Source organism: Boleophthalmus pectinirostris, unplaced genomic scaffold (assembly GCF_026225935.1).
Source record: "Boleophthalmus pectinirostris isolate CB_2022bp ecotype Guang Dong unplaced genomic scaffold, ASM2622593v1 HiC_scaffold_12, whole genome shotgun sequence".
Lineage (NCBI taxonomy): Eukaryota > Metazoa > Chordata > Actinopteri > Gobiiformes > Gobiidae > Boleophthalmus > Boleophthalmus pectinirostris.
Window position 1 is genome coordinate 13,427,311 of NW_026571018.1, and position 14,161 is coordinate 13,441,471.

Sequence of the window (14,161 nt, forward strand, 5' to 3'; positions counted from 1 at the left end):
TGGTGGAGAGGCTCACGATGTAACAATATCCAAATCTCATTGTATGATATTTTTACGATATACAACTCACAGTACGATATTTATTGCAATATTTTGTGGAGGTTAACAAAACTGTTAATATGCTACTTTTTCCTCTTAAAATGCCTTGACAAGACTTAATCCAAAGAACTAAGACTTAAAAGTGCCTAGAACTGTTATTTTTTCTTGTAGTCTACACTGAAATGGAGCAAAGGATCATGGTCTATGTAGTTCCCTCTGTCTTTTTTTTAGCTATTGCTGCACCATCACTCTTCATTTAAGAAAGAGACTTGTGATTCGATATATTGTGATGGTCCACGATATTAGTGTGAGAATTTTGACGATACACTGTCACGATATTTCTGATATTGTTACATCCCTACATATCGCTTAATATGATGATACAGTATCAGTAAATCGCCAAGAGTGTATTTTTTTTGGTATATTTTACTAAATTATTTTGTTACAGTGCTACAGTTTTGTTGTTTAGAGGAAGGAAACTCTTATGCGACACATTTGGCATTTTCACTGTTTTGATGTTTGCACAAGAAGTGGTTTAACAAAGACTTTTAGTATCACAGCCATAACTTTGCCATTTAAAAAAAAAATTAACCGTTTGAAATATATTGTATCGAACCGAAAGCTCACTGTATCGAGATATGTATCGTATCATGGCCTATGTATCGAGGTATGTATCGTATCGGCAACTTCTTCAGCTCTAATTGTACAGGAAGTGCTCCACTGTGTTTCTAAACTCCATACACCTTTACTAAAATCATTTGAACAATTTGCAGCCCTGGAACTGCCAATCTACTGAACTAAAGGTAAAAGGTAGCTGCTAACTTGAAAACTACAACTTCATGACATCACAAGGTGGAACAGAGCATTTTAAGTTTTGAAGGTGTTAAGATTCCATACAGATTAATAATGCAGGATTACTCAAACGTGTGAATGAAACAAAACACAACTCCAGGTTGGTTTTTGTAGAGGACCTTTCTTATAACACGTCTAAAAGCTAACAAGAGGAACTAATTGTATAGATGTAAATAAGTAAGTCTCCTTTAAATATGGGGTAATGCTTATTTAATTGGCTGAAAGCAACAAAAGACATACACTTTATTTACAGTAATTAATGTGCAATTTCACAAAGCTTGTATCCTACAGTTACATAAAAGCATCTAAACTCTCATTAAGCTTCATAATCTTAAGGCGCTAATGCTATACCACGGCTAATTAACTAAACCTTAAATGGGTAATTATAGTTCTTGCATTGTAGTGTAATTTTTTGTATTTAAATTTTCTAGTTCATTTTTTTTCTTATCTGTGTTTTGATCCTTTTAACATTAATGGTACTGTAGCACATTAAGGGTGCTGTGGCATTTCTACTAAGCCATATGAAAATGTAATCACTTAAAGACTAAACTAGAATAATTCTAATTATACGGGTCTTGTTTATTGGCACAGAAGAATGGTGGTATTTACAACGTCTATTAAACACTGAGGAAAAACACGCAGCATTTACAGTTCAGAATTATAATTACTTAATATGTAAACAACTCGCATGTCTCCAGACTCAGACCTTTTATTATCAGTGACTTTGAAACCACCTTTGTTACGCTTTCTTCTAATAAACTGTGGAATCATGCTTAAAAGGGCAAACTAATGCGACAAAAACAAAAATGAAAGGACAAATGTTAAAGAGTGAAATTTACAGTTGTTGCTCTAAAAATCCGTTGACTTTTAGAACAACTGCTCTGTTGGAGAAAATTTCAAAGTAGCTTTTCAACTCTTTACATTTTTATCATTTTGTCTTTCATTTTTGTCTTTGTCACATTACTTTGCCCTTTATACGCCCTTCTATACCTCCATGGGCCACTATACCCGGATGACTGACAGATTACACAGATATTTAATGCAACATGGTATAATATAAAAGAGAGTTTTATGATTTAACCCTTCCAGACCTAAGGGCAATTTTAGTACATTTGTCCTCGTCTGGATTTTTTTCCTTAATTTTGTTATTAAAACTCCCCCTTTTACCTCCTAATGAAGTGTTATCATCCTTTTTTTCAGTACAACCTGTTATTTCACAGTCTGCGTGCTGTAGTTGTGTCAGATGGATGTAATAAAAGCTATAGGACCAGAAACACAAATGGAAAAACAAAGAAACAAAAAACAAAAACAAAAAACAAAAAAAAAAACTGAAAATGAAATTCAGTCTTTCATAGAAAACACAGCAAACATGTACATGTACTACAACTTTTTGGACATACGAAAGCTTAATTTAGGGCCTTAGCTACAAAATGCAAAAAATCAAGTCTGTAAATAAACCAAAAATATCCTTATTGCCCCAAAATAAAATAAAAAGTGCAATCACCCTGTTACTTTATTGGTGCCAGTCATGGAAACGGCTTGTGTCAGGTCCAGGGCACAGAGCCACATCACTTCCTGCATTTCCATGGTGTGTATTACATTTGTATTTGTACATTTTGAGTGAAATAAACCTTTCAAATAAAAATAGCAAGGAACGCTCAGACCAGGATGTGTAATTTGCCATTTATATAGAAATAACTGCACTTAAACAATTGTTACAAACATTGACCCTCAGAGCATTCAACCATCTTGACTCACTACACTCTTTGGAAAAGTTTTGGCCAATCAAAATAGATGGAGCGAATGTGTTTAGCGGAACACAAAGTTACTGTCGTTTTTCCTGGGTCATCACGCAGCATGTGTGTAATTTAGGATAATGCCAGAAATATGCTCAGAAAGCTGCAAGTCCCAGCTTTTCAAGAAAAAAAATAAGTATGTTTCTTTTGTGGTTAGAAAGTTATGTGCGGTTATATAAAACATATTCCCAGGTATCATATACCACCAGTCTGGAAGGGTTAATGTTGTCTAAAGAAAGTGTTTTAATTATCATTTTGATATCTGTATTCAGGATCAATTAGAATTTTTTATTATATTGTGACAACACTAGAACCAGATCTCTTTTTTGGTTCTGATTTTAACATAAGAATTGTGATATTTACAGCCTATATTAAACACTGAGGAAAAGCACACATAGCATTTACAGTTCAAAAGTATTAACCCATTATTATAATTACTTAATATGTAAACAACATGCATGTTTCTAGACTCAGACCTTTTATTATTACTGATATTGAAACCACCTTTGTAACCTTTTCTTGTATTAATCTGATCAGAACAGTTACATCTGATGTGAGTTGTCTGATTTCTCTCTGATAATGCTTAAAACAAATGTGACAAAGACAAAATACTACAGATGCATTGCATAACTTTTTGACTGAAAGGTCCATCAAATGCTTTTCTTTGTGGTGACATTTGTGCTTTGTCTGTAATGTTTCACAGTATGTACTGCTATTAAACCATTCTATCTTCATGGAGAACAAACCAGACCAAGTTACAGGTCAGATCTGCGGAGAGTAATAGCAGTAATCTGATTTTAACTGATGATCTAAATGTACCCCTGTCAGCGGCATTACACAGAAGCATGTTTCTAGTTCTTTTAACATTCTGCGACTGATATTTTTCAATGCCAAGGCCCTTTCCATTGGCTCTCACTGAAAGGTTTAAAAAAGATTCAATTATTCATCACATGCAGCGACCTTCACCATGTCCAGACTCTATAGTACATTTTCTGTTGGCTCCAATCAAAACTTAAACACTTCAGAAATGCATGAATAAAATGAAATATTTAAAATGCTAGAAAGTGACAAATGCCTCAACAAAATACTGTGAGTTTTGGTGTACTTTCACAGTCACAGCTTACCCAGTTATACGTGTTAATAGAAATAACTACTATAGATAAGTACATACAAATCAACAAGCAAAATGTCATTTACGTTGAGCATTAGACTTTCAGATATGCTTGGAACTGCTCTACAAGTTATGAATGCTGTCGTTTGGTCCTTGGGCAAGACACTTAACCCACCTCGCCCCTAGTGTCTGCGTTCAGTGGTGTATGAATATGTGTGTGAATGGGTGAGTGGTTCCTTGATGTAAAGCACTTTGAGAGCCTTCAAGGTGGAAAAGCGCTGTATAAAAATGTGACCATGACCATGTAGGTTTTACTTTTACTTTAATATTGGCAAAACTGTGAAACAATTTGTAGTAGTCAGCAGTAGAGCGACTGTAATTTGTCATCACTGCTGATCTAAAAAAAAAAAAAAGAGTAGACGTCCAAACACTTGTCTATTGTCGAATATTTTCCTGACTCTTTCTTACCATGTGCACTTAAATGCCTCTCCTAGACTGCTCCTAGTTATTGTAAATTTGAGATTTTTGAGATTCAAATCAAAAGATGCTTAAGTCATAGTTTTCGAGTTTACATGCATTGTGAAAATTCTGTTCAAAGGGAATTTGTGTATCATTTGTTCATTTGTTTTTCAAAATAAATGAAAACAAATTCAACATAAAATGAAAAAGCAACTATTTTCTTTCCCAAAGCCAAAATGAAAAAATGGATAACGATTTTTTTTTTTTTCCAGTTTTCAATGTTGTGTTTAAATGAATAATGGAAAAAAAACCTGCAGTTTCCTGTTTCCGTGATTTAAACTGCGATGCCGGACTTTTACACCGCATACGGACTGAACCAGGACTAAAACAGGACTAAAACACCAGGACTGAGATGAAACTAGACCGGGACTGAGATGGGACTGAGACCGGGGCTGAGTCTGAGACTTTTTTCTCTTAAAATGCCTTGACAAGGCTAATCCAAAGAACTAAGACTTAAAAGTGTTTAGAACTGCTATTTCTTGTAGTCTACACTGAAATGGGGCAAAGGATCATGGTCTATGTAATTCCGTCTGTCTTTTTTTTATTGTTGCACCATAACTCTTAATTTAAGTAAAGAGACTTTTAATTTGATATATTGTGATGGTCCATGATATTATAGTGAGAACTTTGACAATACGATATTACGATATATTGGTTATGGTTACGTCCCTACTTCGGGTGTTTTGTGGAGTGGTTAAGACTGTTTTTAGTGGCAGGATAACTATGGCCATTGACATGCACTAGCCTAGCACCAACGACCTCTGCAAATACAAGGACTGGATGGAATATTTTAAAAAGTGTCTCCACACGTCTCCAATACTCTGGCAAACTAGGAAATGAGGTCCTATTTTCAAAATTCTGGACTATGCCTTTAAGGTAGTGCATCATGGTAGAAGCTAAATACGCCCTCAGTCATTCTAATAAGGAGCCAATTGAAGAGTCCATTGACAGTCATTGCTTCTTACCTTGGCTTTGCAGTTTTTCGCCAGCTCTCGTCTGGTAGATATGAGGCGTGTGCACATGGTTTATTCTGTTTATGGAGGAAATCCACTAATCTGAGGCTCAGGAGAACAGCTGTGCTTGTACAGGTGGCCAGCTCATTCGCAGTGCGTAGACTTGGGAACACAGACAGACAGTATAGCCTCCTAATGCATATTGTAAAGCACCCTTTTTCTCGTAAAATTAACAAATATGCCAAAGCTTGTCAAGTCACATTGGTTATTTCACAGCATGCATTTAAAGGCCCTGTATTTATGCAAAGTTTACTCTTGTGAGCTTTACACCATGTTACAATACTGTTACATCCTCAAAAACATACCCAGAGTTGTGTTTTGTTTCATTCACACATGTTTGAGTAACCTGTTATTTTTAGTCTGAAATAAATTTGTGTGCATGAAAGAAAGCATATTATTGTAAAATGGATCAGAAAATAGTGTAATATGGTCATTTGCGTGATTAATTGTTAGTGCCTTAATTAATTTAAATGGTCTCTCGGTCTGGGTCAGTGGGCTGCACAATCATGGGGAAAGCTGCTGACTGGTCACTGACACCCTCCACAAGGAGAAAACCACAAAAGGTCATTGCTACAAAAGTTGGTTGTTCAGAGTGCTGTATTCAAGCATAAGAAACTTCCGTTCAAGAAAGGAGTGGACTGAGGCTGGAGTCAGCGCATCAAGAGGCATTATACCCAGACAAAGCCTAGATAATAGGATACAAATGTCACTTTCCTCCTGTCAAGCTACTCATGTGAACGAGAAACAATGTCAGAAGCGTCTTACCTGGGCTGTGGAGAGAAAGAACTGTCCTATTGCTCACTGGTCAATGCAGTCATCTACCTGGACATTTTAGAGCACGTCATGCTTCCTTCTTCTGACAAGTTTTATGGAGGTGCATCTGCCCACACAGCCAAAAGTACCAAAAAATGGCTCAGTGACCATGGTGTTACTGTACTGAAAGACCAGAATAACTGTCCTTAATGATCTGGTGTTTCTTAAGAGAGTGAGACCTTCTGTATACACTGTGATGGACATGGACAGGACCACAGAAAAAATGGATTTTCAACGTACAGTTACCATTTGGAGGTAATGCTATGACTGCCAGTGGCTTCACCATAAAGGATACTGAGAAGAACGCTGCAGCCCTCATCCTAAAAGGGTTTGGGTACAGGTTTAAAGTAGAGGAACCTCAAGATACAAAGATTTCTTCTGAAACCAAAGATCACTCACCCAGAAGGACTCAAGTGACCCACACACCCTCAAGCCTGGTCTTTGTCAGCAGACTCACAGGATCTGCCAGCAGATGGTGCTACTGGACATGCACAGGAGGTTTTAAAGAATATCACTTCTGTTGTGCAAGAGTCGGCACCAGTGTAACTAAAGGGGAACACATGATTGTACCAGAAGAACTCCTACTGATGTTGGCTGCGATGGGAGTTTTGGAGAGTCTGACCTCATCAGAGTTGGCTGAGCACCACTGTGCTCATTTCCACAAGAAGATTCTGTGGAATAATTTATCCAAGAACCTGCACCTGAAATGCAGGATGGACCAGAGGTTCCTGAGACTGAGACACTGAAGGTAGCAGATGTTACTGAGGTGGAAATATCAGAGGTACTTGTTGCCAGCACGGTGACACCAGTGTCACTAGATCATACAGCGGTGGAGACGTCAACAGATGAAATCCAAACTTACCAAGTTACAGGTCAGGTCTGTGGAGAGGTGACCCTGCTGACAGTCAGAATGCCTGTTTTTCTATGTATTTTTGAAATGTAAAACCATCTGTGTTTGAATAAATGTAAGGTAGAGCTGTTTCATGTCGTACTGTTGATCATTCCAGACAGAGAAATGACATATCCACAGACACAAGCAGGTGACGAACCCCAACCAAAAAATTACAAAGTTCATACTCAGCGCTAGTATATTTTATATTGTCATCCCCATAGTAACAAATGGGCTCTCAACATTTTACCCATTCTTCAGAGCCACTGGAGCAACCTGTGTGGAGTGATGGGGCTGAAGTAGTTCCATTAAAATTTATTGCAGATTTTTGCTGAAGTAGTTTCCATTAGTACCAACTCGTGGTGGGCAGATTTTCAGACCCTTTTGTAACAGGAAAAACCAACTGACGTTTCTACCCTGGAAAATAATTATTTGTAACTGTTTTTAATAAAGACTTAAAATCCTTAGTGTCAATACAGATAACAAGTAATTATTACATTTTTTATGTTGTCTTAATGTTGTCTACATTTGCCTCCATTCCAGAAAGTAGACAGTCTATAGTTTTTATTGCATTTGATTGCTGCTAAATGTAATAATTTTGATGTGCCACCTACAGTTTTCACTGGAAAACACCTTCCAAAACATTCATTTATATAAATATCTTGTCTTTTCCTTGTGGACTGAATTTTGTGTCTTATTTCTCATCCCACCTCTTCAAAGATGCACTATGTAACTTTTTGGTTGGGGTCATCTGCTTGTTTCTGTGGATATGTTTTCATGTATTCACAGTATTTCACATGAATTAAATTACAGGTGGTTTTATTGCACAAAAAAATGCATAGAAAAACTGGTATTCTGAGTTTATGAAGGGTCGCCTCTCCACAGATCTGACCTGTAACTTAGTCTGGTTTGGTCTCCATGAAGATAGAAAGGTTCAATACCATACTGTGAAACTGTGAAAGATTACACAATGCACCTTTCAAAATATTCATTATACAGTATATTTTAACCAAATCTCTTCCTCAAAAAATTTTGAACTGTATGGAAACAAGTATAAGAGCAGATAGACTCGTATACACCTGGAACAAACCTGGACAACTGAGGGACTACACAGAAACTACTACCATTTAATGCTGAAAATGCCATTCAGTCTAAAGAGTGTTTTTTATTATCATTGTGGTATCAGAATTGGTAACAAGTACTGAGTCTATTCCTCGAACTATAGTATGAAAATATTCTGTATTTATTTTTATTATATTACCTTCATTTAACCCAGAAGTCCCATTGAGATTCAGAGAGACTGGGCCAAGGTAGCAGCCTGCACAATCAATACAAAACAGTAAAAGCACAAAATATCACATAACATCACATTATAACCATTTACATCTCTCAAGAAAAATATATTCATGTCTCAGTCACCGCACTTTATAATTTTCTTGAACTTACCAAGTGAGAACATAAAGTTCAACTGAAGAAATTTTAGTAAACATGGGTAAAAACAAACCAAAAATTTCTTAAACAAAACAACAAAACTACACAACAACAACACAACACAATGACTACACAATGACAAAACAACAACACAGCAACAAAACAACACAACAGCAACACAATGACTACACAATGACAAGACAACACAAACACAACAACACAACAGCAACTACACAATGACTACACAACAACAAAGCAACAACAGCAACACAACAACAACACAACAAGTACACAATGACTACACAACGACAACACAGCAACAAAACAACAACACAATAACACAACAACAGCAACACAACAACAACACAAACACAACAGCGACTACACAATGACAACAAAACTACACAACAACAACACAGCACAATGACTACACAGTGACTACATGACTACACAATGACAAAACAACACAGCAACAACACAACAAAACAAAGCATTGACTATTAGCAGTAAGTGAATCTCAATCCCTATTTAAGTTAGAGACGTTTTGTTGTTGTCTGTAATTAATCTATTCATTTAATATTATGTATATATAAATATATATCAGATATTGATCAAGGTCTCTTTGATGCTTCAAAAGTCATTATATTCCTCTCTTCTTCTTCACTGTCCTTCCACTGTACACTCTGTCCCTTTGAAGCTCTCATAGCCGCCCCTCCCACACACTATCGCGCTCATGCCTGGATGGTAATTACCTCCCTCTCAACCCAAAAATTAATTACATCTCCACAGATTGGCAATTTAGCCACGATGCAATGCTTACACACAATATTATATGAACCCGGGCGGAAGATGGATGGCGGGCGTGGAGTCTGCCAAAAGAGTGCTCCCGGAAGGTCAGAGGGGCCCTTGGGTGCCAGTATCCTGCCCCACGACGGGTGATCTCAGGTGGGATAGCAGGATGTTCGTTTCCCCGTTGCACATGGAGGTGAAACAGGGAATATTAATGGATAATTTTTTCCTCGTCTTGACATTTTCTTGTGTTTTAGACAGTTTGTAATTTGTTGCTTGCTATTTTGGATAACTTTCTTAGTTTATGTTGTCAGGAAACTTGAGTAATGTTGTAAGTTTCAAAAAATAGTTTTAGTTTTATATTGGCGCTGCTCCACTTTAAAAGTCTTATATTACGCGAGATTGGCTCTTATGAGGTTTAAGACATGTTATAACGCTGTTACCGCACAAAAGACATACCTGGAGTTTTGTTTTCTGCCCTACAAAGGCAGAAGACCGTAATGTCATGTTTGGTCAAAACTTAGTTCATGTAATTTTGAGGGTATGTGAGACTTCCTTTATCATGTGAATAAATATCGTGAAAAATATTGAGCTCAAAATTGGCCTTTGTCTGTTATTTGGCAGTCACTCTGCCTTTGTATCATGTGCAGAAAATAAGGAGTCGTGCAAAGGCAAAAGGCAGGATCAGTGTCATCTGCAAAGGCAAAAGGCAGAAACAGTGTCAGTTACTGCCTTTTGCCTTTGCACGACTCCTTATTTTTGGCACATGATTAAAAGGCAGAGTACAGGAACTGCCAAATAAGGATCAAAGGTAAATTGTGAGCTCAATATTTTTTGGATACAAATATTTCTTCATTATAGCAACTAGTTGTCAAATTTACGGAGCCCTACCTAATATACTTTTGTCTGGACAAAACAGAAACTTGGAAGTCATTTTTCTTTGTTTCACACTTTAGTGAGTTAAGGCCTTTTGCCTTTGTAGGGCAGTTTTATTTCATTCACACGTTTGAGTCACCATTTATTATTAACCTGTCTAAACCTCCAAAGCTCAAAATGCTCTGTTCCACCTTGCAATGTCATGAAGCTGTAGTTATTTACCTTTTACCTTTGGTTCAGTAGAGATTGGAAATTCTAGATCTGAAACTATCCAAATGATTCTAGTGAAGATGGAAGTTTAAAAACACAGTGGAGCACTTCCTGTATCACCAAGGTGGAAGAGAGTGTTTAGTAAATTTACTTTCATAGGCCTGGAGGATGCAAAATAAGACCTTTATGTTACTCAAGTAAAATCGTCTCATTGACTTTTTAATGAGGTGTAATTTGGTGGCTCATCTGACAGAATCTCAAATGTGTTTTTTGTTGATGAATAATATAATGAGTCTAACCTCCAAATGCCACGTTTGCATGATTGGCGCTCTAGGGTGACTTATTGACTTATCATTACTGTAGGTAATATATTTTCTAAATAGATTTCACATTACACTGGTTCAGTTCAACCTTTAATAGGGCTGAATAATTTGGAGAAAATGTCTGTTGTATTAAGTGTTTTTTTAAATATATTAATTTTTTTTTTTTTTTTTTTACTTTTATTTATTTATTTATTTAGTGCAGTAGTACAAAGAGAATCGCAAACAAAAACACACAAGTAATATGCAAGGTTGTTTTTATTTAATTTTTTATGAGTGTGATGAAGCATGTACTTTAGATCTGTACAAACATGTTCTGAAATGAGACTCTTATTAGTTTGCCAGTTCATATTTTCATCTTTTTTGGACTCATTTAAAGAGAGCGATATTTTGCTTCTATTGGTATTTTACATCCATGGTGTTACTAACTTCGAACACATAACATATTTTGATCACCATGTTTCTTTTTTTGTAAATGCTATGTTATATATTAGGGTCTGACTGATTTGGATTTGGATTTTTTTTTGCAGCCGATATGATACCGATAAACTGGGAGTTGGAGGTGCCGATAGTCGATATAAAAGCCGATATATTTAGTGATGTAAAAATTCACTATAAATCTTCACTTGATTTTAACACTTAGGTCTGGCTCTACTGGATTTTAAATTTGGTTTGTTTAGGCTACATTTATTGTTATTCTGCCTCTTTACATCATATTTAAAGACAGTAGGTCGGCCTAATGCCTAATTCACACCTCTATTCACAGCTCATTTACATATCAATGCAGGTCCAGTAACATGTGTACAGGTACTATATTCACTTTACACAAGGCCAGTGTAAGAGAAAGCAGGTTGTTTATGTGTGGGAGCTACTGCAGCTAATCACTAACCAATGACAAAGAACCAAAAGTAGCTTCAAAACCAACACATTTGTAACACTCATTGCTCGCACTGGCTCCTCTCAGATCACAAGTCTTCACAAATAAGTGTCCTTTCAATCCTGACTCAAAATGATCATCTGTAAAAATAATATAATCCAGCATATTGACAGCATCTGCATCTATAAGCAAGTGCACGTGAGTGACGTGACTCTGGGGGTGCATTCAGGAGCAGTACGGCGTCATAGATGCAGACAAATTACAAATTAATAAATACTGATGCAGCCCCACATATTTGGACATTTGTCTGTCTGTAAATTGGATTAAATTGACATAATAGAGAGAGTTTAAGCTTTATAATGAGATATAACATGCCCACGTGAACTATTGGCAAGATTTAGGCCAATAACCAATATGTCTCCAAGTGCCCATTTCGACCGATGATATTGTCCAAATGATATATTGGTCGGTCCCTATTATATGTTTCATAAGTTTAACTTTAGACCTTGACTTGTGGGCTGAGAATTGCACAGAATCTTGCCGTATAGCTGACTATAAGGAGGGTTTCAAGTAGAGCCTTGGAGAGATTGCTAGATTATTCAAACATGCATTCTTGGATCTAAAACTTCAGCAATGTTTTTGATGAGGAAACATCTTTACAACAGAAAGCTCAAAAATTTTGCATAATACACCCTCTTTAAAATATGAACTTTGATCCGAATTATTTTTAAACATGAAAATCTTGCCAGAAAAATCACAATTCAGTATTTTTCCAAATCATTCAGCCCTATTTCAGAACATGTTAATACAAATCTAAACTTAGCTGTTTTTATACATTCTCATTGTGATTATGATTCTATTGTGATTCATGTGGCAGCCCTTTTACACAACACTTCTTGCAGATTTCATTTTCTGCTTGCATGCTTAAGTTCTGCTGCCAGAGGTCACGCTCATTCAGACTTTATAATGCAGACTACCTCACAGCGGCATTGCTTTTCTTCACAGTTCAAATGATAAACAGCTCAGATAAGGTCTTCCCATGGGACCTCTGCTCTCTGCAGTGTCTCTGAGGCTTTGTTTGGCTCATAGGCAGCGGGCAGGTGTCAAACAGAAGGAGCACAGTTCACATGCTCTTTTGTTTTAAATGAGAAGAACGTGGTTGATGGTTCAAAAGTTCATATATCCCAGGGTGGTAATACTATCATAATGATTCTTTGTTTTTCTCTATCTGGATTGAATAGTACAAATCCAAATCTATTTTATTTATCTACATCTACATTTCTATCTACATCTATCTACAATTTCCAAAGTGCAGCACAGAGATCATAAAATGGAGACAACAAAAAGGTAAATTGCTAAAATTTGGTCATACCAGTCCTAAAACAATAAAACCAGTGAAATCAAATAAAAACAAAACCATAAAAATCATAAAAGAACAGGAAATAAATAAAAGACACAGAGGACCTCACAACTCACACGGTAAAAGCCAGAGAATAAAATTGGGTTTTAAGACGAGACTTAAAACACTCCACTGTGGGGGCTGTTCGGACGTGGAGGGGGCAGAGTGTTTCAGAGCTTTGGGTTGGCCACAGAGAAGGCCCTGTCCCCTCTGGTTTTAAGTCTCGTCTTAGACCTGGACCTCGGACCTCAGAGCAAGCGGGGGTGTAAATCTGGATGAGGTCCGAGACGTACTGTGGGGCCAGTCCATTCAAAGCTTTAAAAACAAACTATAAAATCTTAAAATCAACTCTAAAACAAAGTGGAAGTCAGTGCAACAACGCTAAAATTGGAGTAATGTGCTCACGTTTTTTAGTTCCAGTTAAAAGGCGCGCAGAAGAATTTTGGTGGTGACTGATGCTGGAAAAGAATGCATTACAGTCGTCTAAATGAGTGGAAATAAAAGAGTGTGTGACCTGTTGAAATTATTTAAAAGATTAAAAAGGTTTAAACTGACATAAAAGTATATATAGTTTATATTAGTGCTGTCATGTGATAAAAAAAAATTGAGAGATTAATTAATTATGATCTGTAATTAATTAATCTAATTAATCATTTTTTAATCTCACCTAAAAATTGCTGAGAAAAGCCTTCAATTTGAGGTATTTTCATCTAAATTCATTATTACATTATTGTGGCAGATCAAAAGACTGATATAGAACAAAAAAAGTGACTTTATAAAGTAATTTATTGTTTAACAAATCTCTTCAAATTGGCTGTTGAGCCCAAGTCTCCATGAATAAGAAACTGTTTGCTGTAAAGTAGCAAAGACGAGGAAATCTGAACATAATAACTTTTGTCTACTTAAAGACAATAAAAAGTCCAGTCTTTCCTTAACCATATTAAAAATATTATTGATAGAGAAATGCTTTATATATGAGATCACTGTTTTTAGTCCTTGTTTTAGTCCTGGTTTAGACCTGGTTTAGTCCTTCTTTAGTCCTAGTTTAGTCCTGGAATGGGTTAGTCCTGGTGTTAGTTCTGGTTTAGTCCTGGTTTAGACCTGGTTTAGACCTGGTTTTATTTCTGGTTTTAGTTCTGGTTATTTCTGTTTAGTCCTGGTTTAGACCTGGTTTAGTTCTGGTTTTAGTTCTGGTTTTAGTTCTGGTTTTAGTGGTTTAGTCCTGGT